At 45.3% G+C, this 25,878-nt stretch overlaps 1 pseudogene; it reads right to left on the bottom strand.

Moving 5' to 3' along the window:
* Positions 1-13,221: 13,221 nt before the first annotated feature.
* The window catches only part of LOC123055654 (uncharacterized), a 116,083-nt pseudogene continuing 103,426 nt past the window's right edge, over positions 13,222-25,878 (bottom strand).

Here is a 25,878-nt window from a genome sequence, read left to right as displayed (position 1 = left end):
ACCTGTGCTTTCACAAGAATCGCCGTTACGTTTCTCGAAAAGGGTAAAGCATAGTTGTGCTTCCCTAAAAAAAATGAAGACAAAACAGCCCGTGCTTCGGCGAGAAGCACAACCTATGCTTCCCCCCAAAAAGGAAAAGTACATGTTGTGCTTCCGCGGGAAGCACAACATCGTTTCCGCGAAAGGGAAAAGCATAGCATGTGCTTCTAATAAAAGTTGAAAATCGCAACCTTTTCGGTATTCATTGTTTTGGTTGTTTTTCGTTTTTCTTTGTTATCGTTGTTTCGGTTTATGTTTTTCCTTGTTTATGTTTTTTCATAAAGAATTTCATCGAAATGTTTTTTTTGCGGTAAAGTTCATCGGCACCTATTAACATGAGATGTTGTTTTGAATAACTCTTGCAAATCCTGCAGGGATAATGGTTCGGTATTTGACGTATGGTTCAAGAGATAAAACGTCTTGAATAAATGAATCTGCAAAAAAACTCTGATGTTATGATAGGTGACGCATGAAGTGCGCCACTTGTCAGCACCTAAGAAGCTATGGAGTGATATTTGCAAGGGGTAACCCTTAACTAGTTATTTCGGGGTCGCTGGGTAGCGAGCAAACACACACCCTATTGATTCTCTATGACTCATACTCGGCCGACACATGTAGGTTTACGGGAGACTCCGTATTTCGGTGTTGGTAAGGTTCTAGAACCTTCCTAGATAGGTATTTTTTTGTTTTTCCATGATTTTATTGTTTTTTCTCTTTTTTATTTTTCATGCTCCTTTTTTCCTTTTCGTGAACATTTAATGAACATTTTGTGAATTCTTGGACAATTATTATATCCTAGAATATCTTTTAAATAGCGAACGTTTTTGGAATTTGCAAGCATTTTTAGAAATGATGAACTTTTTGAACATAGTGAACACTTTTCTAATTCACGAACATTCTTAAAAATCATGCTTTTTTAATTCACATTTTTAGAATTCACAAACCTTTTTAAATTCAAAAACACGTTTTGATTTCACGAACAAATTTTTAATCTATGAACTATTTTCGAATTCATGAACATTCTTAAACTCATGAACATTTTTCTAAAATTGGAGAACATGTTTTCAAATTTAGAAATTTTTGAGCAGTTTTCAAAATATTGAATATTTATAAAATCACGATTTTTTAAATTTTGTTAACATATTTTTGAAATTTTTTACTTTCCAAATTCATGAACAACATTTGAAATTCATAAAAATAAAATAAAAATCTTGAACTCATTTTTTTAAAATTGAGATTATCGAACAGTTCTTGAAGTAATAAAAACAAAAAGAAACAAAAAATAAAGAAGGAAAATGAAAAAACACAAGGGTGCCTGGCCCGCACATGGGCTGGTCCAAAATGCATGCGATTAGTGCCTATTTGCCGACCTACGCGGCAAATAGGAGCTCTCATGGTCCCATGAGATAGATTTTTTTTGGTGAGAAATAGTCCCGTGAGATAGATGCAAGGTATACTTAATTTCGGTATTTTTTCTATTTGACTATAACAACTAGGCAATGGGTACCCTTGCGGGATCCCTGAAAGGGTCACTTTGGTGGGCTGAGAGCTCGCCAAGTGGTGCGTATAGCCGTCGGCACGTGTCTCGTGCTAAGCGTTCCCTCAGGATTTTATTTTTTTAATTTATCTGTACGCGATTTCGGGTTTGAGATGTTTTTTTTGGCTTTCAATTTTTGCTCGGTTTTTGAGAAAAAATTAATTTTTTTTCACGTGATTTTTTTTGTGCTTCCACGAAAAGCACAGATTTGCTTACCGAAGAGGGGGATATTTATTTCCGTGAGAAGCACAACTATGCCTCTTGAAAAAGGAAAACACACACATTTTTTTGGCTTCTACGAGAAGCACAAATTGCTTCTCGTGAAGGCATAGATTTGCTTTCAAGAGAAGCACAACTGTGCCTCTCAGAAAAGGAGATTTTTTTGTTTTCACGAGAAGCACAGATTTGCTTCTCATGGAGGCGTAGATTTGCTTCCGTGAGAAGTACAGTTGTGCCTCTTAGGAAAGGGGGAAAACATGTTTTTTTCTTTCACGAGAAGCACATATTTGCTCCTTGTGCAGGCACAGATTTGCTTTTACAAGAAGCACAATTGTGCCTCTTGAAAAAGGAAAAAATGTTTTCTTAGTTTCCACGAGAAGCAGAGCTGTGCCTCTTGGAAAGTGATAATACATTTTTTTTGCTTCCACAAGAAGCATAGATTTTTTTCACGTGGAGGCACAGATTGGCTTACGCGAGAAGCCAGATGAGCCTCTCGGAAAAGAAAAAGAATAACTGAAACAAAAACTTCGCTTCCGGCTTCGGTCTATTTCTTTCTTTTTTCATGAAAAAAGAGTTCGTCAAAACCTACTAATATGCAAACCAGTTCCGAACATTTCAACGAGATAAAGGCAACGGTGCAAACGGCTCGGGATTTTTATGGTAAGTTCAAGACAAAACGTTTTGAATAAGCGAATCTACGAAAAAAGGAAAAAACTCACAGGTTACAATAAATGACGCAGATGCAGTGCGTGACTTGACAACGCGTGAAAAGGTGGGATTCACCTTTGCAAGGGATACCCCCTAACTAGTGATTTCATTCTTTGCTTCAAATAGTCAACTAAGGGCCTGTTCGGCAGCTTCCCAACTCCTGAAAATCCTGAAATCCAGCTTCCAGTTTCGTATGCCAGCTTCCCAAATGAAAGCTAGCGATCAGAAAACCGTTCGGTGTGCCAGCTCCAGTTTTTTCTCGCAACGCATGGGCTGGCAGCCTTTTTCAGTTGATTTTGGCCAATTGGGAGTTGAGGACAGGCCAAACTTGGCCCAAGTTGGAGCTGGCTGGCCCATTAAGCTCGTTTCTGGGAGTCGCTCCGGTCTTTTCCACGCTTGACGAAACGTTTTCTTCCACTTCCCGATGGCAGCTCGCCGTAAATAGCTTGAACTCCAACTCTTGCGATTTCTGGGATCGACGAAACACCAGCACCCAGTTTTTGTACGTGGATGCTGGTTTGATCCGGGAGGCAAGCTTCCTGGCGCCGGGCCGTTCGGGCCAGCTCCGCTCGCGGATACGCGGAAGTTGGGAGCTGGCGAGCTACCGAATAGGTCCTAAATATACACACAAGTGAGGGAACAAAATGAAATTGGATTTTGGAAACAAAAGTTTTCGTCCTGTTCTTATTTTATGGTTTTATTTTTTAAAAAATGTTTATAAATTTCCAAATTTGCTCGTAAATTAGATTTTTTTAGGATTATCCCTTTTTTAATTTCATCGGGATTTTGAATTTTGTTTAGAAATTAATGTTCAGAATATTTGAAAACTTCAAAAAATATTTGGAAATCTCAAGAATTGTTCAGAAATTAGGAAATGTTCGCTCATCTGAAAAAAATGTGATTCTTTTCCTGTGTTTTCTATAAATTGATTTGAAAAACCCGCCACAGTGTCGGTTCACTATAGTGTCGTGCTGCTACAGGGTCACAATTCGTTATAACAATGCCGGCCTCCCAATGTCCCTACAATGCCTTGTTATTGGGCCGGCCCAGTCGGGATGGCGCATGCAAAATACTGGCATTTTGACGCATAATGCGTCGTATAGGAGCTACTTCTCTTCAACTCCGAAGTATTTTGACACAATAAAAATAGTTAAAGCTAATTTAACGAAAGAACAAAGGGCAGATTATGCAGGTGTGTGACTTGAATTATTGATTTGGCCATCCAGATAAAGAAATGAATCTGCCACATTAGAATTTACAATGGAAGGTTTCTCCGCATCCAATCAACACACAAGTCCCCTACCTAGGAAGGACAAGCTGGTTTACTTTAGGAGAATATCTTCTATGATCATACCCCAACCATGTCATCCATGAACAGGTTCCATAAGATCCCATAGAGTAGTAATGGAATAAGTCATGTGACATGGACCAATTCCCTAAAGTTCCACGCCCTAAGGCAGAAGAAAAAATGTTTCCTACAAGTGTTATGCACAGTAGACATGCGTCTTGATCGGTGGACAAGCTCGGCCCTTAACGCACACGTTTTTGAATGAAAGAGCGGCCCTCTGATTTCTGTTAAAGAGACCAACTAACAAGAAAAAGCAACATCACAACTCCATCATCCAGCGCCTGAGAGCACATGAGTAGAACAGGAGACACAAGTAGACTCCAACTTTATATTAGGGCACCAAGCACTAGCAAACTTAGGAGGAAACCACAACTCAAACGCTGGACAATAGGAGAACATCAAATGAGAACTGAGGCATCCATGCGCAAAAAAAGACCCCCCTCCCCCCAAGAGTTGATGGTCACTAGGTTGTGTCGCCGACGAAGATCTTTAGCCACTGATCCGAAGAAGGCCAGAACGCCACCCTATGAAGTGCGGAACACTGCACTTGTTACCTGATCTATGAGCTTTGCTCCCAGCAACAACACCTTTTGATTTTCCTCCTTTATTTGTAAGATCGGCTAACTCGTTATCCAATGAAAAATCATCTTAATTAGCACAATTAGATCATTAACCAGTTTTCTTAACAATGTTACCTCGTGATATTCACTGCAATTGTGGGTCTTGGAGATATGTAACTATAACCTCACGCAAGCCATGTGCTATTTACAACTAAGGAGAAAACTCCTATACCACTCCGACATATCCAGCCATCATTGTGTGGGTTACTTGCACACCTGCTGCATGATCGTACCACTATGGGATGAAAAGAAAAAGGAAAAAAAAATTGCTCCTCTTTCAACTTTTCGACCCACACAACACTAGATGTACATACCCACGCGGACGGGTAACTCCTATTGCACTTACCGAAGATGTGTACAACTATAATTGTGTGCTGGGCATGTAGAATGTACAACTAAGGGAAAACGCTTGCTTATGTATCAACCCATCTGACACATGCAAAACAAAAAGCCTCTAACCACGGAGCGCAAGGTCGACGTGTTTTAGCCTCCATATTAGAGGTTCCTGGCGGCGCACTCGTGTGATTGTATACCTCTCACCTAGTGTAGAGGTTTGTAATGCTCAACATGAGCCAAGGTGGCATCTATGCAGATCAGACTAATCAACTTCTGCTTGATGCGTGGGTTCTGCCCTTTCCTGAGGTGCCCTATGTGACTCCTCTTTATGGTGAAAACCCATGATATAGCTACACTGTTTGGGTCCAGCGATGGCGATGCTCATGTGTCGTTCTCTTCCTAAAGGCGTCATTTTTGGAGCACTTATTCTGTTACTTAAGGCTGTCATCATTAATGGTTGTTGATATTGTTTGCTGTAGCTGTTATGTTGATCACTTTTCTTCTTCTTTTGCAACAATTTGGTTGTGTGCCCTCTGATGACTTGAGTAGCTTTTGAGTCAGTTTTGTGCAGAGGCTCGGTGTAATTGATATCTTCTCAATATTGATATACTTCCTTTATCATATTTTTTTGGTTTGCAGGGTTCATTCAGATTGCGCTTTTGTGTTTTTTTTTTGCCTTGGCATTGTTACAAACTGTTGCGCGTGCGTGTGTCTTCAGTAGAGCTAGCTAGCACCTTAAATAACTCTGGGATATATGTTTAATTACCATGTGTGCATGAGCACACACTGCATCTGCCCAGTGGACTGCATCTGCCTGCCTGTTGAGGTGGTGTTGTTGCAACTGATTAATGCAATTGAAATTGAAATGGTTCATGTTTGTGCTGGTGGCGTACTTTGCCAGCCTGCCTGCCGTTGCAGATTCAAACATTTGGCGCTCGGTCTGAGTCTGACCAAATGACCATGCCATGCCAGCTTTAATTTGGCGCAAAAAGTCTACTACTAATTGGTTGGCACGTTGTGCTTTATGGCACAATACAATACACAGATGCTCATCACTTGTGAAATGCGAGAGAACAGAGAAGTCTGAAGAGTTGCAGCAGAGCAAGAGCAGCAGGGCTCGATGGGCACCTGTGTGAGCAGATGCTATCCCTGCTCTTCTCCCTCTCCCACCGCCGGTGACGACGGCCACTCCCTGTCTTTGTGCAGCGGCGGCTCTCCGACCGCGAGGAGCGCCGCAAAGCACGCCGTCGCCGTGCACCCGCTCCCGCTCGCCTCCGCTTCTCCCGCCGTCTCCACATCAACCTCCTCCTCCTTGCTGTCGGCCGCAACAAGCTCATCCATCTCCATGGCTACCACCGCCTCCTCCTCCTCGGCTGCAACGAGTCATTCCTCCATTTCCTCGCCGTCGTCGTCAGGTACAGGTCCCTTCTCGGCTGGCTACCTCAAGGTCCGGGCCTGCAGGGACATGGACAACATGGAGGTCGTCGTGCTCGACACCGACAGTAACAACAGGAAGAAGAAGAAGAAGCTCCCCCGGCCGGCCTCCGCCGCTCGACGTCCACTGTTGTTGCCAAGAACGCCGCCGACTCTGTCCGTGGTCATATCTCCGACGAAGAAGAAGCATGGCACCAGCAGCAACAGCCGCCGTATAGCTCCGGCGACGACAGCGGCAGCGAGGTGCCTGCGGCAGCTACCCCCTCGAGCGCCGCCTTCGAGAACAGTGGCTGGAGGCTCGGCGTCCTGCAGGAGCAAGAAGAGGCCTTCGTCGTCTTCTTCTTCCTCGTCATGCCGATCAGCAGCAGATTCTGCCGGGAGGAGGATGATCGCCGGGGCAACGACGGGCCACGCCGGCGGTGGGAGTGGCGAATTGGTGGATGACCTCAAGAACCCCCTCATGTCCATGGACTGCTTCATCTTCCTCTGAACTTATTTTTATGCATTTTTCACCATGCATGCATCTACTGTAATTGTCATCTGAATTGAATATGTATCTTCTTCTCCCTTCCCCTCGATTGTGTGATTTTTAAGCCATTTAATTCGGGATAGAGGGAGTATGTATACAGTAGTAGTAACAGTTTTTTTTCTGTAATCAATCTGTTGGTATAATTTGTCATGAACTTTATTATCTCATCATCTTCTTTCCAGTTTCATTCTTCTATGGTGAAGCTAGCCTTCTCTCCCTCTCAGGAATTCTTCTCTTCAACTCTGACACGAATAATGTATAGCAGCCAGCGTTTACTACTCGCTAACAATTTAATTTTCCCTACATATTCATTATTTTGACCCTGAACGTTGAGCAGGCTGTTGTACAACATGCAAACAACGAACACGGGAAATATTTTCTTTATGCAGGGAAACAGAGGTCACATGATTACTTGATTGATGCCAGGTAGAATTCAGAAAATAAATTGGCCATATCTGAACAAACAAAGAAAGGTAGTGCAAGTATTCTCATGTACATCAATTTCGTGTAGATTTCAGTTCAAATTCTATCGACTCTGCAAAAAATATGGTACACACAAAAATCCTCGACAACGCTGTATGGAACACCGAATAGTCAAGAGTGTGCTGGTAGCCTGATATCATGAGAACCAATGGAGCAGAAGCAAATATGCCTTACATGTCAAGCTGCTGTCCATGCTCCTCTTCCAATTGTTTCCGTGTAAGGGAAGCATCGAAACCTTGTTCTGGCAGGGTAAAAGGTTGTCGAGTGTCCTTAAAATAAGCAAGTGAATTAGCCATGGTATCCAGTAGGGCATCAAGCAAGCAAATGACAAGCAAGTAACGGTATCACGATAAGTACAATCTCGCTGAACTAACGTGTCTGCGGCTGCCCTGCACAAGCAATAATTGTATCACGATAACCTCAATTTTTCCACTCCTCGAAAGGCTTCCTCTCCTCGAGCTTGAACTTCTTCATAGGCACGTGCTGATCCAGTTGCTATGCCCATTGAGCTTCATGCAACAATGCAACAATGTGAAAGTACAATGTGCACGCCTGTCCGGGCTAGACAATGACGTGATCAACAAGTTGCAAATTGAGCAAATTAATGAAATGACCAACATGTAGAGAACCAAGAAGCGAAACTTACAAATTCTTCGAGTGACGCTCCTCGGTCACCTTCTTTGCAGTTGTGCATACGCACGACAATACTTGTTGACGACCTTTTGAATGGTGTATCATCGATGGAGCAGGGACTTCGCACCATGATCATGTATTACTTGCATGTTGTAGGGGGCGTAGTGCTTTTGATCATTGAACACAACATGCACACTTTGCCAAAATGTCATGGCATTTTGCTTCATGTCTTGAAACTCCACACTTGTGGTGAAGCACGCCTCAGACAACAATTCATCCTTCTTCAGTGAGTATGCGGCCATCATGTCTCCTTAAGGGGTTGTTTGGATAGATGGTTTGTAGAAAATCCGTTTTATATAAACTAGGAAAACGGCCTAACAACCTAAAACCACGTTTGGCTAGCCTAACTAATCTGTGGATATGGAAAACCGAATTTTCTATAACCCAGAATTTCGCGTTTGTGGAAAAACGAATATTAGTCGTTTTTGTAAAAACTCGATTTGCGTATCCTTGTTCCTTGTTGCCGATCCCGGCGGGCCCGTTCATGAGCGAAGAGAAGCTACCGAGGCTGGTGGCCATTGCCACGTCCTCACTACATATCGCCGGCCTGCTCGAGGGTCAGTGAGACGACGGCGGCTGTGATGGACTCACCGGTGAGTCGTACAACGTAGTCGTACTCGTACGTCCTCGTCTGGCCGCCGCGCCACGGCTGCCGCGTCCTCCGTGTCGTCCGTCCTGGTCGTCGTCGCAGCCGCCGAGGTCAGCTCGTTGAGCGTCGCCGCCGCCGGCACGCGACAACAAAGCAGGAGGAGACATATATGGCTGCAGCTTGGCATCGACCAAAGGGTTTGCACCAGTGGGCACAAGCTTTTCTCGTCCTTAACCCCAACGGCGAGGGTGCATAGCCACAGGCAGGGGCGCCATGGCCATGAACGCCGACGTGCATGCAGCGTGAACGACCAAAAGGAAGGTGGATCCAAAAGGAACGTTTCGTACATTTCGCAGCCGGTTGCAGATGCTTGCCCATGGTAGCAACTTTCTACGTGTGCGTGTACGCGACCGTCCGGCGAGATCAACTACCCAGCTCCATTACCTGCGTTTCATTGACGGAAAGTCGAGAATAAGAAGATCGCCGGAGAATAGGGAACTGGACAAACACACTTTTCGACCCAAACGTGATCTTCTATAAACTGACTATTAACAAAAAAGTTAGTAAAACCGGTTTTCCTAAAAATCATGTAAAAACTCGTTTTCTATAAACTCAATGCTAATATTTGTTATCCAAACAACCACTATAAGTCAACAACGACAACGTCAAAATATTTCGCGATGGCATTTGGTCGAACACTTGCCAGGTGCGGCGTCTGCCATGGACAACGGCGGTAGGGGCGGATGGTACCTGGGCGCCAGTAGGAGCGGCAGCGTAAGGCGGGTGGGTGTCTGGCTGGAGTGGTACATGTCTGGCCAGGCCTGGGCGGCCGCTAGGCTGGTACAACGGCGGTGGCGGTCTCAGAGATATGGATACAAAGCACAGAGGAGGGACAGAGTGGGAAAAAGAGCTCCCGGTGGGGTAGTTTTTAGGGGCCAACGGTGTCGGAGTCCTTTGTGGCAGACATCCAATCTCCCCCAAATCTCTTCTATGTTTGTTTGATACCAGTTTGCGGGATTTCAGATATCTGAGTGGTCCGGACAAGACAAGGGGAGATTATCCCATAATTAACATGTGTTAATTAAACTGTAACAAGATCGACCACGATCAGCAGATTACAAGGTTCTTTATGAGTAGCTGGATAGATCTCCAAGTTAGGCTAGATACGATAGAGATCAATCCTAACTACAATCATTTATTGCAAATTTTTGTTGGCAGCTTACCAAGCTAACCGCTTAGTTCAGTCCTAACCATCACACGGTTACAACAACTCCATGCAGGCAGAACCTGCTAGTTGTACACGGCTTATAGTGCACCGTATGCATGTACATACACACAACTTAACACATCACAGAAAAGGCGATCTTATTTGTGTGGGCTGAGGGCTGACTGAGAGGATCGGAGTATATTTCTTGAACATTCATTCTCAATAGAATTACATATTTACGTGGACGCGCACCCGCAGCTCCGGTGGTAGGCAAACGACGATGATAGAGCAACGAGAGTCGCCACCGCCGCAACCGCTCCTACAACGGCGGCGACGGACCACGCCAGAGCGCCGCCGTGCCAGCCGCCCGGTGGATGCTCGATGGCACGCGATGCAAGTCGGATTTGCACGACGCTTTCACCCATGGAAAAACTCACATTGAAAAACTCAGCGGCGCCCTGGACGATGTTGTCTTCCGGGATCAAGTACTCTTCTCCCAGCAGGGGCTGTATTTCAGCCTGGATCCACAGCCGTCTGCCTATACCTAGGTACGCGACACTAATGGCGAGAAACATTTGGAGCTCCATCTGATTGTTGTACTAGCTAGCTAAATGGTGATGGTGCTGTATTTTCGGAGGTAAAAGGATCTACGCATTTATAGTCAGTCATTTTATCATCGTTTGTCCTTGCTGGCGCTTGGAAACTGTCGAGCATTGTCGAGGGCCAGCCAGCCCAAGAACAATGACATGTACAGCCTGCCACTTTGCGACAAGATTGTAAATATTAGGCGCCAACTCTAATCTCTTTGGGTTACTCAGCACGAACCTTCCTGAAACAAAAAATTAAGATTATACTCACTACTGTGCTTATAACTCTCTTATGGGTGTATCCGCCGCTTGATACTCAGGAAAATAGTCAGTAAAAGGCTTTTCTTGAAACAAGTAATCAGTAAAAGGCTTTAGAATGTGAAAGAAAATGGCACATACAATGTTTTCAACTGAGCAGTTCAATGAAAGGGCAGCTTTGCAAAATTTATGCATCCCATGATCACAAGCCGGAGAAGTTGAGGCAAAAGGGAAGTTGAACGAACAAACCCACAGGAGTGCCGGTAGAAGCATGGAAGCCTACTTCAGAATCCTTCGGTTTTGGATCGCCATGGACGTATGTTGTTACAAGTGCCACTGGTAAACCACACAACTCTGCCATGACCGCTAACCAGCACATGACCCTGCAACATTGTTCAACAACCTGAGGTGTCTTTCTTACCATGAAGCTTGCATAAACATGGTGTCAACAAGCCACCTAATATTCCCGCAAAAAAAAGCCAACTAATACCATTTTTGTAGGGAAACTCATATGAATAGCTAGCATTAATTAGTGCCAGACTTTGAAAGGTGAGGCAAAAGGATAGTTGAACGAAGAAACCTGCAGGAGCGTCGGTAGAAGCATGGAAGCCTATTTCAGAATTCTTTGGTTTCAAATCCCCATGGACGTACAACACCTTATTGTGTTGTTGTTACAAGTGCCATGGCAAAACCACACAACTCCGCCATGACCACTAACCAGCACATGACCCCACACATCGTCCAGTAACCTGAGGTGTCTTTCTTAGCATGAAGCTTTCAACAACATGATGACAACAATCTAACTAATATAACTTTTATCGGCAAACTCATATCAATAGCTATCATTAGTACCAAACTTTTGAAGTTGAGGCGAAAGGCAAGTTGAAGAGAACGAACCTGCAAGAGCGTCGGTAGAAGCATGGAAGCCTACTTCAGAATCCTTCAGTTTCGAATCCCCATGGACGTACGACACCTTATTGTGTTTTTGTTAGAAGTGCCATGGCTAAACCACACAACTCCATCATGACAATTAACCAGCACATGACCCCACACATCGTCCAGTAACCTGAGGTATATTTCTTAGCATGAAGCTTTCATAAACATGGTGTCAACAAGTCTAATAATATCATTTTTTGTAGGGAAACTCATACTGTATCAATAGCTAGCACTAATTAGTGCCAAAATTTTGAAGTTGAGGCGAAAGGGTAGTTGAACGAACAAACCTGCAGGTGCGGCGGTAAAGCATGAAAGACTACTTCGGAATCCTTTGGTTCCGAATCCCCATGGACAAATGACACCTTGAGACAAGCTTTTTAGCACCCGGGTGTCCAGGCACCCCACTATCATTGCCGTCGGTCCAAAACCAGCTCCTTGAGATCCGTGTCAGGTCCTGTACCACCTGTTTAATTAGCAGGTCTTGAAGATCGTTCAACGCAATAGCTGACAATATTTTAAACGCAAATGAGCCTAGACTCACACTGTTCATTGTAGGCAGAATCCCTCGCGTCTGTGGCCAGCCAGTCCAGCAGGGTTGTCATGTCAGCCTCCTCTTAAAAGACAGATGTGACCACTCATATTTACCTTATGTGGCCAGCCAGTCAACATTGCAACATCGATGATTTGAGTACTCTTAATCTATCCAAAATAATAGAAAATCTACCAAAAATAGGATGGGCAGGAGCGGTGCGGTACGTGGCAGGACCTGGTCCTATACGGGACACTGCATGCACCGTCTATGGCTAGTCTTTTCAACAGTGGCGCCAGAGGACTAGTGTCTGCTGCCTATCCTGTGGCCTACATGTGCCCCATAAGCACGAGTATTTGTTCAGTCAAATGGTCTGCTAAAGCAAGCTGCCGCTGCAAGTGGTCTGCACTTCGTGAAGCCACTGCACGCATCTCGGGGGGACTCGACGGATAGGATAAAGGGGTGTCGGTACCCCGGGAGCTATCACACCTTTGCCATGACATCTTATTGTGCTGTTGTTACAAGTGCCAGGAATAAACCACACAACTCCGCTATGACCACTAACCAGCACATGATCCCACAAATCGTCCAGGTACCTGAGATGTCTTTTTTAGGATGAAGCTTTCTTAAATATGGTGTCAACAAGCCAACTAATACGATTTTTGTAGGGACACTCATATCAATAGCCAGATTCTGAAGGGTTTCCAAAAATTTACAAGTGCCACAGCTGTATCAGATGTCTAAGCATCAAATGATTCCACATATCGAGATATCGAGTAACATGAGGTGTCTTTCTTACATGAAGCTTTAGATAAACATGGTGTTAACAAGCCAACTAATATCATTAGCTACATTAGCACCAGACTTGTGAAGTTGACGCGAAAGGATAGATGAACGAACGAACCTGCTTCAGAATCTGCAGAAAGGGTAGTTGAAGGAACGAGCCTGCAGGAGCGCCGGTGATAGAAGCACGGAAGCCTACTTCAGAATCCTTCAGTTTCGAAGCCCCATAGACGTATGGCACCTGCTTTCTGCATTGTTGGTCATAATGTCACAGCTCGCAAAATCAGCTATCACATCTTGTCGAACTTCCGGGCTCTATATGATCTGCACGTACCTGACCTGCCACACTGCAGTCCTTCCACATCCCATCAATGCAAGCAGCGTATTTGCCGGTTTTAGATCAGCATGAACCACCACCACACGAGCTCTATTGGACTTCCTGTCTCTCTGCATCGATATGTATAGAGAACAATGCAGTTAGCAACCTACCCAAACAAACAAAGACGTCTGGGTGAGGAAGGAGGCTGCAAGCGGCTGCACCCAAAGTTAGCTTGGCGCACGCATCGCGATGAGTCGAGTGGGAGGTTAGCCGGCTTCACGTCTTCGTGCCGTGCAGCGAGTGATATGAAAATATGATCTGCATCGATATTTATAGGGCGTCTTTGGTTAGTTTCTCAGCGGGGCCTGGCTGAGAGGAGAAAAACGAGCCTGGCTGTGCCCCCAGAAGGGGGTGGCGTTGAGGTAGAAGAAGGCCTTGTATAGGCGCGGGTAGGTGACGAGGAGCTCGCCGGCGTCGTTGTCGGGCCAGAACCCGCCTGGCGGAGTTCCTCTGGAAGCCGCGAGCGTGGCCAGGAGCAGCACGTACTTGCGCATCTCCCAGAGGAATTTCCCCTCCGGCGGCGACGGCCGAGCCATGCCGCCCGTCGCCTCCGGCTTGGTCTTCGACTGCGCCGAGCTTTGACAGGAGCCTCTTCGCAAGTCCTCACGCCGTCTCCGACAAGACCAGCGTGACCTGGAGAGCGATGCAGAGTAGAACTGCGAATGTCAGAACGAGAACGTAGATCGAGGTTGACACCTTCCGGCAGCTCCCGGCGGCGAAGGCGCCCATGAGGCCGACGAGGTCGAGGATCACGCACACCCGCAGTGCGCGGGACCGTATCCCTGTCGCCAAGAGCTTCCTGTTCACCAGCAGCATGATGACGCCAAGGGACGCAACGAAGGCCGTCGCGTTGCGGTAGAAGAAGGCCACGTAGCGGCGCGGGTAGTTGTCGTTGAGCACCGGGTCGCCGGCGACATGGCCGAGCTTGCTCTCTTGCCAGAAGCCGCCCGGCAGGCTCATGCCGGCTTGGTAGGTGAGGCTCGCCGCAAGGATCTCAAGAAGCAGCAGAAGCTTCTGCCTCTTCTCCAGTGTCCGTTCGACGTCCGCCGCCTCCTCACCCCCCTTCTCGGGGTGCTCGAACAGCTCCTTGAGCCAGCTGGGTGCGCACTGTTCCACCTTCTCGGCCGGCTCCATGCCGGGCGAACCGGCCACACTTCTAACATGAAGACCACGACATGGATGCCGACGTAGAGGAACACAGGAACGACCAGCAGGGACACGTACACGGATTTGGACACTTGCCGGCCGAGAAGGCAAAAACGATGCCCAGACTAGCCAGAAGTTGGTGTATTTTGGATCGTACATCGTACGTTGTGATCTGCAGCGCTCGAGCCCGGGCACGTGCCCAGGGTGCCCGGACGGTAGAATCGCCACTGACCGTCGGTGGCGGCATCGCCTTGCCAGAAGCCACCCGGCGGGTTCAGTCCACCTAGGCGCTTAGGCGCCTGCCAGGACCCACATTGGCGGCTAACTTGGAAGCCTTGGGCCCCCTTCGTATAAAATTCCTTATCTGGCTCGCGTTGCAAGACCGGTGCTGGACGGCTGAATGTCTCGCTCGACATGGCCTTCCGCACGAGGACTCCTGCGCCCTATGCGACCAAGAAGAGGAGACTGTCCAGTATCTTTTGGTGGGCTGCCCTTTCTCCCGCCAAATGCGGCACGAGATCCTCATCTGGGTTCGATCCACTGCCGACATCCCGAGCAGCGACACTGACTTCTACGCCTGGTGGGAAACGTCCTGCAACCGTTCGCCATCCCTGACGCACAAGGGTTTGGCCTCATTAATCATTCTCATCGCTTGATGGCTTTAGAAGCACCGGAACGCTTGCATATTCGATGGCGAGCAGCCCTCCATCTCCCGGCTTTCCGACATCATCAAAGACGAAGCGCGCATGTGGGCCAGGGCCGGCGCCACCGGACTGCATAACATCATTCCCAAGAGATAGCATTTTAGGCTTTTGGGGCTGAGCAACCCCATGTCTGTTCTGTTCCTAGTTCACTTCCATGCCTTCCTGCGTACATGGCTTAGTGAGCTCTTGTAATCCCATGCTGTACAACACTTCTCCTATCAATGAAAAGATACGCATCCTCTGCGTATTCGCGAAAAGGTTCAGTCCGGCTTGGTACGTGACGCTCGCCGCAAGAATCCGGAGTAGCAGCAGATACATCCGCGACTTCCGGAGAATCTGGTACGCGTCGTCATTGCCGTGCTCGGATGCTCTGCTTTGCTGCTGCTGCTGCTCCAAGTCCAATCTCTCAAATTTGTTGAGGTACCTTTCAAGTGCTTGTTGCCAATCGTGGATCAAATTCTCCACGGGCTTGCACAAGAAGACGAGTACCTGAATGGCGTTGTAGACGAGTACCTGAATTTGCTGCTGCTGCATCACGGTGTTGCTCATGAGCAGCATGACGACGACCATCGACGCGACGAACGCGGTGGTGTTGGAGTAGAAGAAGACCATGAACCGGGACGGGTGGTGGACGCGGAGCATGGAGTCGCCGGCCAGGTGGTCGCTGTCCTGGCTGCCCGGCCAGAACCCGCCCGGCGTGCTGCACCGGCCTGGTACGTGATGGGCGCCGTCGGCCGCGCTCCCTTGAGGTACTGCTTTGTCGAGTCCGGCGTTGCCATGCGTGTTGCAAGGCAACAAAGAAGGAAAGAGAGCATCGCATGGTAATTAAGCACAAGCAAAAGCAGTTATGGCAGTATGGGTCGATCAGGTGGCGCTTAGTTTCCTCCGTCGTCGTTCCTTGGTTTGAGTTACCGATGCGTACTTCACGCAAACAAAAACAGCTATCGATGTGTACAAGAAGGCAAGGGCATCGAAAGGACCGAGACGTTGTGCAGCCAGCTTTGTCGAACTTGCCTCTGCCCCTCCTAATATCCGTCCTCGATCTAGCCAGAGAGGTTTCGGTGACAGGCCGGTGTAATCGAAGAGGTCCCAAATGGAAACGGTTAATTAATCCAAGTGCAATCTTCTTTTCGTCGGACGAGCTGACTGTAGCTCATACGGTTAGGTTCTTTTGTGGTTGGACCAGACCAACAGGGTTCAAGTCCTAAATTCGATACTCATATTCGCATTTTTCTAAAGTTATTTTAGTCTTTTCGACGATGTTTGTTCAATAGAACGAGACATTCTTGTCGACTACAAAAGCGTCTGAGTAGTATGAAAACTGAACACCTACTTTGATCGCACACACTATTAGTTCGCAATCTGGAAGCTCGTTTATGTGATTTAGTTCTTAATTTATGTTTGTGGGTCCATGCACAATGATTTTTTGTAGCTCCACTCATCGGTGACACGTCTAGGATTTGAAGCTAGGGTGGTCCTATTTTTTTTTTTTTACAAAAAACATGACATGTGAACTTTCTAAGTAGATTCCAAATAAACACATATAAATAGATCAATATTGTCTTACAATCGTAATAAAACTCCTAATCAAGTCTTAATTTTGCATGAAAGAAGTCTACGTGGTACATACTTTGAAAAATTAAAGAAAACTATGTTTGTGGCCTACGTTTTTGCATGGCCTGAAAGTAACCGCTGAATGTATACGTAACTAGACAATCATCCAAAAGGCTATCATCCATCTCATTTCTCAAGTGACTAAACTCATGGAGGAAAAATGCTCGCTCAACATTCGCCGTTGCCACCGGTAGAATGAACACCAATATTAGAAGCAAATACACAAAATTATGAAGTATATGTAACATCTTGTAGCTTTGTCTTCACTAAAAATTTGATTTGTTTAATTGAATAATTAATTTGGATTTTCTATTTTGTCATTTGTTAAATGGTGAGTAACAAAACCCCTTCTCTCTTGCATTGTTCTGGATCAAGATTCAACCCCCAACCATCGGACACTACCTTGTTGTGATATTTGGGAGGAACCCAAATTATTTTGCAACGTTAGCACAAGGGTAGATATCACCGTGATGCAAACCCTCCGCTTATTAAATGAATGAAGGTATTTTCTAAGTATATACCAAATGGTCCTCGATATAGTTGGAATTATTTGTGTGGCCTCATAATTGTCTAGTGAGGCTACCTTTTAAATTTCATTCGAAATGGAGTCCGTTTGATACCCAAACTTCCAAATATTCAAGGTGTAGTAGCCGGATTAATTAATAAACACTTGCGAATAAAAAATGTTGTTGGGTCGGAAGCCTCCTAGTGCACAACTATAGTCCATCTTAGCTTCACATCCCATCCTCTCAGGTTGAAGCCGTCGGATCACCATCCAACGAATCAGAGCAAACCACCCAAAGCCACCTCATATAAATAGACCCTCCATTCGAATTTTGAAGGCAACCTCCCACTCATCTAGCCCGCCCTCTCATTTTGCAACCACCCCCTCTAAAAACCCTCACTAGCCTGCACCTCGATCCTAATCCCGAAAACCTATCCCCTCTTCCAATCTATCTCAATATGAGGCTTAGATTCGCTCCCTATGGCGCCCCGGACATTGTCCGCTTGTCCTCTTTGCCCCCAGCCACTGTCAGGCGCCCGAGGCAGCACTCAGATGCGCTCCCATGAGTACGCAGCCGCGCCTGAGCGTTCCCACGCCTCCAGGAGGCCCGCTGCGCTGCCGAAGCAACGCTGGCAATTGCTAGACCTCACTGCAGAACCAGGCCATCCGCGTGTCCCCCTCCCCCTCTTCCTTTGTCTTCTTCTCTCTCCCAACTCCTCTCTCTCTCTCTGGAGGTAGTAGTGGCCGGTTCAAGTGGTTTCATTGTAGGCTATGCAAATGGATAAGCGGCCTTTCAAGACCCTAGTGTGGAACTTGCGGGGATTGAACACACCGGAACATAGCAACGTGATGTCCCGAGTGATCCTTGCAGTGAACCCAAGCATCGTTTGCTTACAAGAAACAAAGTTGGAGGTTGTAACCCTTGATGTGGTGAGGCATTTCCTTGGAAATAAATTTGAGAATTTCTTTTACTTGCCGGCCGTGGGCACACATGATGGAATCTTGTTGGCTTGGGATGCCTTGGTGGCGAACGTGTCTCACGGCTCCGAAGGAAATATGCCCTAGAGGCAATAATAAAGATGTTATTTATATTTCCTTATATCATGATAAATGTTTATTATTCATGCTAGAATTGTATTAACCGGAAACTTAGTACATGTGTGAATACATAGACAAACAAAGTGTCCCTAGTATGCGTCTACTTGACTAGCTCGTTAATCAAAGATGGTTAAGTTTCCTAGCCATAGACATGTGTTGTCATTTGATGAATGGGATCACATCATTAGAGAATGATGTGATGGACAAGACCCATCTGTTAGCTTAGCATTAATGATTGTTTAGTTTTATTGCTATTGCTTTCATCATGACTTATACATGTTTCTCTGACTATGAGATTGTGCAACTCCCGAATACCGGAGGAACACTTACTGTGCTATCAAACGTCACAACGTAACTGGGTGATTATAAAGATGCTCTATAGGTGTCTCCGATGGTGTTTGTTGAGTTGGCATAGATCGAGATTAGGATTTGTCACTCCATGTATCGGAGAGGTATCTCTGGGCCCTCTCGGTAATGCACATCACTATAAGCCTTGCAAGCAATGTGACTAATGAGTTAGTTGCGGGATGATGCATTACGGAACGAGTAAAGAGAATTGCCGGTAACGAGATTGAACTAGGTATGAGGATACCGACGATCGAATCTCGAGCAAGTAACATACCGATGACAAAGGGAACAACGTATGTTGTTATGCGGTTTGACCGATAAAGATCTTCGTAGAATATGTACGAGCCAATATGAACATCTAGGTTCCGCTATTGGTTATTGACAGGAGATGTGTCTCGGTCATGTCTACATAGTTCTCGAACCCGTAGGGTCCGCAAGCTTAACGTTCGATGATGATTTGTATTATGAGTTATGTGATTTGATGTACCGAAGTTTGTTCGGAGTCCCGGATGAGATCACAGACATGACGAGGAGTCTCGAAATGGTCGAGACATAAAGATTGATATATTGGAAGGCTGTATTTGGACACCGGAATGGTTTCGGAAAGATTCAGACATTTTCCGGAGTACCGGGGGTTACCGGAACCCCCCCGGGGAGTTAATGGGCCTTCATGGGCCCTAGTGGAGAGAGGAGGCGGCGGCCAGGTGGAGGCGCACGCCCCCCAAGACCAAACCGAACTGGACTAGGGTTGGGGGGGCCCTTTCCTTCTCTCCTCCTCCTCCTCCTTCCCTCCTTCTCCTAGTGGGAATAGGAAAGAGGGGGTCGAATCCTAGGACTCCCCCCATGGCGCGCCCCCCTTGGGCTGGCCACCTCTCCTCCCCCCTTTATATACGTGGGAGGGGAGCACCCCAAAGGCACACCAAGCCTTCTCTTGGCCATGTGCGGTGCCCCCTCCACAGTTACACACCTCGGTCATATCGTCGTAGTGCTTAGGCGAAGCCCTGCGCCGGTACATAATCACCGTCGCCACGCCGTCGTGCTGACGGAACTCTCCCTCGGCCTCAACTGGATCAAGAGCTCGAGGGATGTCATCGTGCTGAGCGTGTGCTGAACACGGAGGTGCCGTACATTCGGTACTTGGATCGGTTGGATCGCGAAGACGTTCGACTACATCAACCGCGTTACTAAACGCTTCCGCTTTCGGTCTACCAGGGTACGTGGACACACTCTCCCCGCTTGTTACTATGCTTCTCCTAGATAGATCTTGCGTGCTCGTAGATTTTTTTTGAAATACTATGTTCCCCAACAGGCTCTGGTTAATTCCGATTGCCGGGACACAATAGTGGTTCACGGGCATGTATGGGCCACAACTTGAACATGAGAAGTTGGAGTTCATACAAGAGTTGGTGGATATACGTGACCTTCATGTTGGACCATGGATGGTTGTGGGAGACTTCAATCTTCTGGTCAACCTAGAGGATAAGAGCAATAGTAGAATTAACAGAAGAATGTTGGCTCGCTTTCGAGTAGAGCTAAACCTCTTAGAGCCAAACGAGCCTTATCTTAATGGAAGACACGATACATTTGGTCAAATGAGAGAGCAAGGGTGACCACTGTTCAGGAAATCAGTAACTGGTAGCTGCTCGGCCAGCTTGGGAGTAACGATTAATCGGCGAATTAGCCTATTAACTGGATTAATCGGTAGATAAAATAGGAACTTACGAACATATGTCTAGTCTTTTTTATGTATTATACCATACTCTCATGCTCCCAGGTATGTAATATACCCAAATATGCTACTATTTTGTTGAACCCTATCTATTGGCGAGCGAGAGGGGAATGGGAGGGGTTACGGGCCAAAATTCCGGGCTTTGTTTGCCCACAAGTTAATGGGCCAACAATGATTAATCGGCCTGATGATGACCCACAAGTATAGGGGATCAATCGTAGTCCTTTCGGTAAGTAAGAGTGTCGAACCCAACGAGGAGCAGAAGGACATGACAAGCGGTTTTCAGCAAGGTATTTTCTGCATGAACTAAAATTATCGTTAACAGATAGTTTGGTAGCAAAGTAATTGTAGTGAGCGACAAATAGCAATACTAACAAAGGTGCAACAAGGTAGTCCAATACTTTTTATAGCAAAGGATAGGCCGAAACTTTCTCTTATAGAAAGCAAAGCGTTCTTGAGGACACATGGGAATTCATCTAGTCACTTTCATCATGTTTGTTTGATTCATGTTCATTTGATTCATGTTCGTTACTTTGATAATTTGATATGTGGGTGGACTGGTGCTTGGGTGATGTTCTTACTTGAACAAGCCTCCCACTTATGATTACCCCCACTCGCAAGCATCTGCAACTACGAAACAAGAATGAAGATAAATCTAACCATAGCATGAAACATATGGATCCAAATCACCCCCTTACGAAATATCGCATAAACTAGGGTTTAAGCTTCTGTCACTCTAGCAACCCATCATCTAATTACTACTCCACAATGCCGTCCCTTAGGCCCAAGTATGGTGAAGTGTCATGTAGTCGATGTTCACATGACACCACTAAAGGAAGCAATGATAAGTCTCCAACGTATCTAGAATTTTTGTTCCATGCTCTTATATTATCATTCTTGGATGTTTTACAATCATTTTATAGTCATTTTATATCATTTTTTGGTACTAACGTATTAAACATAGTGCCTAGTGCCAATTGCTGCTTTCTGCATGTTTTTTACATCGCAGGAAATCAATACCAAACAGAGTCCAAACACAGCGAAACTTTTTGTGGAATTTTTATGGACCGGAAGACATCCAGTGGGCCGGAGAAGCACCTGGGGGGGGGGGGGTGGTGGTGCCCCGAGGGGGCACAACCCACCAGGGCGCGCTTGGAGGCCCAGGCGCGCCCAGGTGGGTTATTCCCACCTCGATGGCCTCCCGCACCGCCCCTTGCTCTATAAATACCCCAATATTCCAGAAACCCTAGGGAGTCGACGAAAATCAATTCCAGCCGCCGCAAGTTCCAGAACTACCAGATCCAATCTAGACACCATCACAGAGGGGTTCATCATGCCCATTGGTGCCTCTCCGATGATGCGTGAGTAGTTCTTTGTAGACCTACGGGTCCGTAGTTAGTAGCTAGACGACTTCCTCTCTCTCTCTCTTTTGATTCTCAATATAATGGTCTCTTGGAGATCCATATGATGTAACTCTTTTTGTGGTGTGTTTGCTGGGATCCGATGAACTTTGAGTTTATGATCAGATCTATCTTTTTATCCATGAAATTTATTTGAGTCTTCTTTGATCTCTTATATGCATGATTGCTTATAGCCTCGTATTTCTTCTCTGATATTTGGGTTTTGTTTAGCCAACTTGATCTATTTATCTTGGAATGGGAAGAGGTGCTTTGTGATGGGTTCGATCTCACGGTGCTTGATCCCAGTGACATAAGGGGAACCGACCCGTATGTATCGTTGCTATTAAGGATAACTAGATGGGGTATATTTCTACATAAATAGATCTTGTCTACATCATGTCACCGTTCTTATTGCATTACTCCGTTTCTCCATCAACTTAATACACTAGATGCATGCTGGATAGCGGTCGATGTGTGGAGTAATAGTAGTAGATGTAGGCAGGAGTCGGTCTACTAATCTTGGACGTGATGCCTATATAGTGATCATTGCCTGGATATCGTCATGATTATTTGAAGTTTTATCAATTGCTCAACAGTAATTCGTTTACCCACCGTTTGCTATTTTTCTCGAGAGAAGCCACTAGTGAAATCTATGGCCCCCGGATCTCTTCTTTATTATATTTGTATTTGCGATCTATTTTTATTTGCTTTTATTTTCAGATCTATTAAACCAAAAATACAAAAATACCTTTCTGCACTTTATTTGATTTGCGATCTATTTATCTAATCTATTAGAACTTTACCCCGTCTCTTTGCCAATTTCTGGCGCCGTTAGCCGAAAGGGATTGGCAACCCCTTTAACACGTTGGGTTGCGAGTATTTGTTATATGTGTGCAGGTGCTATTTACGTAGTGTTGCTTGGTTCTCCTACTGGTTCGATAACCCTGGTATCATCACTGAGGGACCTACCATTGCTGTGCTGCATCATCCCTTCCTCTTTGGGGAAATACCGACGTAATTCTAGCAGACATCAAAAGGAATTTCTGGCGCCATTGCCGGGGCGACATCATCAACATCTACCTGGTTCCTAATCACAAATCTCATCTCCTCGCAATTTACATTATTTGCCATTTGCCTCTCATTTTCTTCTCTCCCACTTCATAAGAATTTGCCGTTTTATCCGCCCTCTTTTTCGTTCGCCGTTTTCTCGTAAGATCTGTTTCTTTAGTGCAATCTTGTTGTGTAGTCAAAATGACTCAAGAGAACACCAAATTGCGTGATTTCTCAAATACCAACAACAATGATTTTCTTAGCACTCCGATTTCTCCTCCCACCACTAGTGTGGAGACTTGTGATATTAATACCGCTTTGCTGAATCTTGTTATGCAAGATCAATTTTCCGGTACTCCTAATGAGGATGTCGCGTCCCATCTTAACACATTCATGGAATTATGCGATATGCAAAAGAAAAAAGATGTGGACAATGATGTTGTGAAGTTGAAATTATTCTCGTTTTCTTTGCGAGATCATGCAAAAATTTGGTTTTCTTCTTTGCCTCGCAATAGTATCGATTCTTGGAATAAGTGCAAAGATGCTTTTATTACTAAGTATTTTCCGCCCGTGAAAATTATTTCCCTTAGAACCCAGATCATGAATTTCAAGCAACTTGAACATGAGCATGTTGCACAATCTTGGGAAAGGACGAAATTGATGCTAAGGAATTGCCCAACTCATGGGTTAAATCTTTGGATGACCATACAAATTTTTTATGCGGGGTTGAATTTTGTTTCTCGTAATCTTTTAGATCGCACCGCATGTGGTACTTTTATGGAAATTACTTTGGGCAAAGCCACCAAATTGCTTGATAATATTATGGCAAATTACTCACAAGGGCATACCGAAAGAGCTCCTACTAGTAAAGAAGTTATTTCGGTTGAAGAAATTTCTTCTTTGAGTGAAAAAGTTGATGCTCTTATGAAATTGGTTGCTAATAAAAGTGCCCCTATTGATTTTAATGATGTGCCTTTGTCTACTTTGATTGAGCAAAATAGTGATTCCGTAGATGTGAATTTTATCTCGTGAAACAATTTCAATAACAATGCTTATAGATGTAATTTTAATCCTAGGCCTTTTCCTAGTAATTCCTCTAATAATTATGGTAATTCCTACGGTAATCCTTCTTATAATAATAATAGAAACACCTCTGATCTTGAGAATAATATTAACGAATTTATCAATACTCAAAAGGTTTTCAATGCTACAATGGAAGAAAAGTTGAATAAGATTGATGATTTGTCTAGAAGTGTTGATAGAATTACTCATGATGTAGAAAATCTCAAGATGAAAATTTATGTGCCTAAGGTTGAGGAATCAATTAAAGCTCTTTATGTTTGTATGGATGAATGTAAGAAAAGAACCACTATGCTTAGAGCTAGAAGAGAAATTTTAGAAAAAGCATTTTCTAGTGATTGCTTTCATAAAAGTGATGAAGATCTTAAAATGATTGGTGTTTATTCTATTGATTCCTTGTTTAGAAGAATTAAGATTGATGAAAGAGGGACTGGAGAAGAGTCAACTTTAGCTAGAAGGCGTCCCGATAATTCGGAGGGTGAAAATCTTGTTGAGAAAATTGATAAAAATGGGTTTGAAGAGGTCAAAACTTTAACTAGTGATGTGCCCACTCTTTTGGATTACAAAGACTTTAATTATGATAGTTGCTCTTTGATTGATTGTATTTCTTTGTTGCAATCCATGATAAATTCACCCCATGCTTATGAACAAAAGAAAGCTTTTACTAAACATATTGTTGATGCTATGATGAAAGCTTTAGAAGAAAAGTTGGAATTAGAAGTTTCAATTCCTGGAAAATTACATGATGAATGGGAACCTACTATCAAAGTCAAGATTAAAAATTAAGAGTGTTTTTATTTATGTGACTTGGGTGCTAGTGTTTCTACAATTCCAAAATCTTTATGTGATGTGCTTGGTCTTACTGATATGTCTGCAACGTATCTATAATTTTTGATTGTTCCATGCTATTATATTATCAATCTTGGATGTTTTATATGTATTTTTATGCTATTTTATATGATTTTTGGGACTAACCTATTAACCTAGAGCCCAGTGCTAGTTTCTGTTTTTTCCTTGTTTTTGAGTTTCGTAGAAAAGGAATATCAAACGGAGTCCAATTGAGCTGAAAATTTACGGTGATTTTTTATGGACCAGAAGAAGCCCCCGAAGCAAAAGAGTTGGGCCAGAAGAGCCACGAGGCCTCCACAAGGGTGGAGGGCGCTCCCTACCCCCTGGGCACGCCCTCTGACCTTGTGGTTGACTCGTGGCCCCCCTGACGCGAAACCGACACCAAAAATTCCTATAAATACAGAAACCCCCAGAAATAAACCTAGATCGGGAGTTCCGCCGCCGCAAGCCTTTGTAGCCACCAAAAACCAATCGGGACCCTGTTCCGGCACCGTGCCGAAGGGGGAAACCATCACCGGTGGCCATCTTCATCATCCCGGTGCTCTCCATGACGAGGAGGGAGTAGTTCACCCTCGGGGCTGAGGGTATGTACCTGTAGCTATGTGTTTGATCTCTCTCTCTCTCCACTACAAAAAAAGACACATCCGTGACATTTTGGGTCGAACGATTTTTTTCTGTCATACATATGGCACTTCTATGACGATAATTGTGAGAAAACCCGGTGTCATCATAGATGTGGTGGGCTCCTACTTCTATGACAAAAAATCATGACAGAAAATAGGCTTTTCGTCCTGGGCGGGCCGGAGACGCAGCTGCATGACATTCTTTGGGCCGTCCATGACGGAAAAAACCATGGTAGAAGCAAGGGAGAGGAAAATTTCGGGGAGTTCCCGGTTACGGTGGGAGGTCGGGGGCCGAGCGATGCGCGTTTCTCTCGTACACGTACGCGCGTGTGTGCGAGGCGTTGGCTCTAACTGAACCCGAGCGAGGCGTTGGGATCTAACTGAACCCGAGCAATTGCACTGCAGGCTACGCGTTACTGAACCCGAGCGATCGATCGATGGTTGTTAACCGAACCCGATCGAGCGATTCCTTCGCTACTGCTGCTAACTGAAGCCGATCGATTGGATGAACAGTGAGC

The sequence above is a fragment of the Triticum aestivum genome, chromosome 2D (genome assembly GCF_018294505.1).
Source record: "Triticum aestivum cultivar Chinese Spring chromosome 2D, IWGSC CS RefSeq v2.1, whole genome shotgun sequence".
Lineage (NCBI taxonomy): Eukaryota > Viridiplantae > Streptophyta > Magnoliopsida > Poales > Poaceae > Triticum > Triticum aestivum.
The sequence above is the reverse complement of the archived record's forward strand: the minus strand, read 5'-3'. Positions and strand labels throughout refer to the sequence as shown.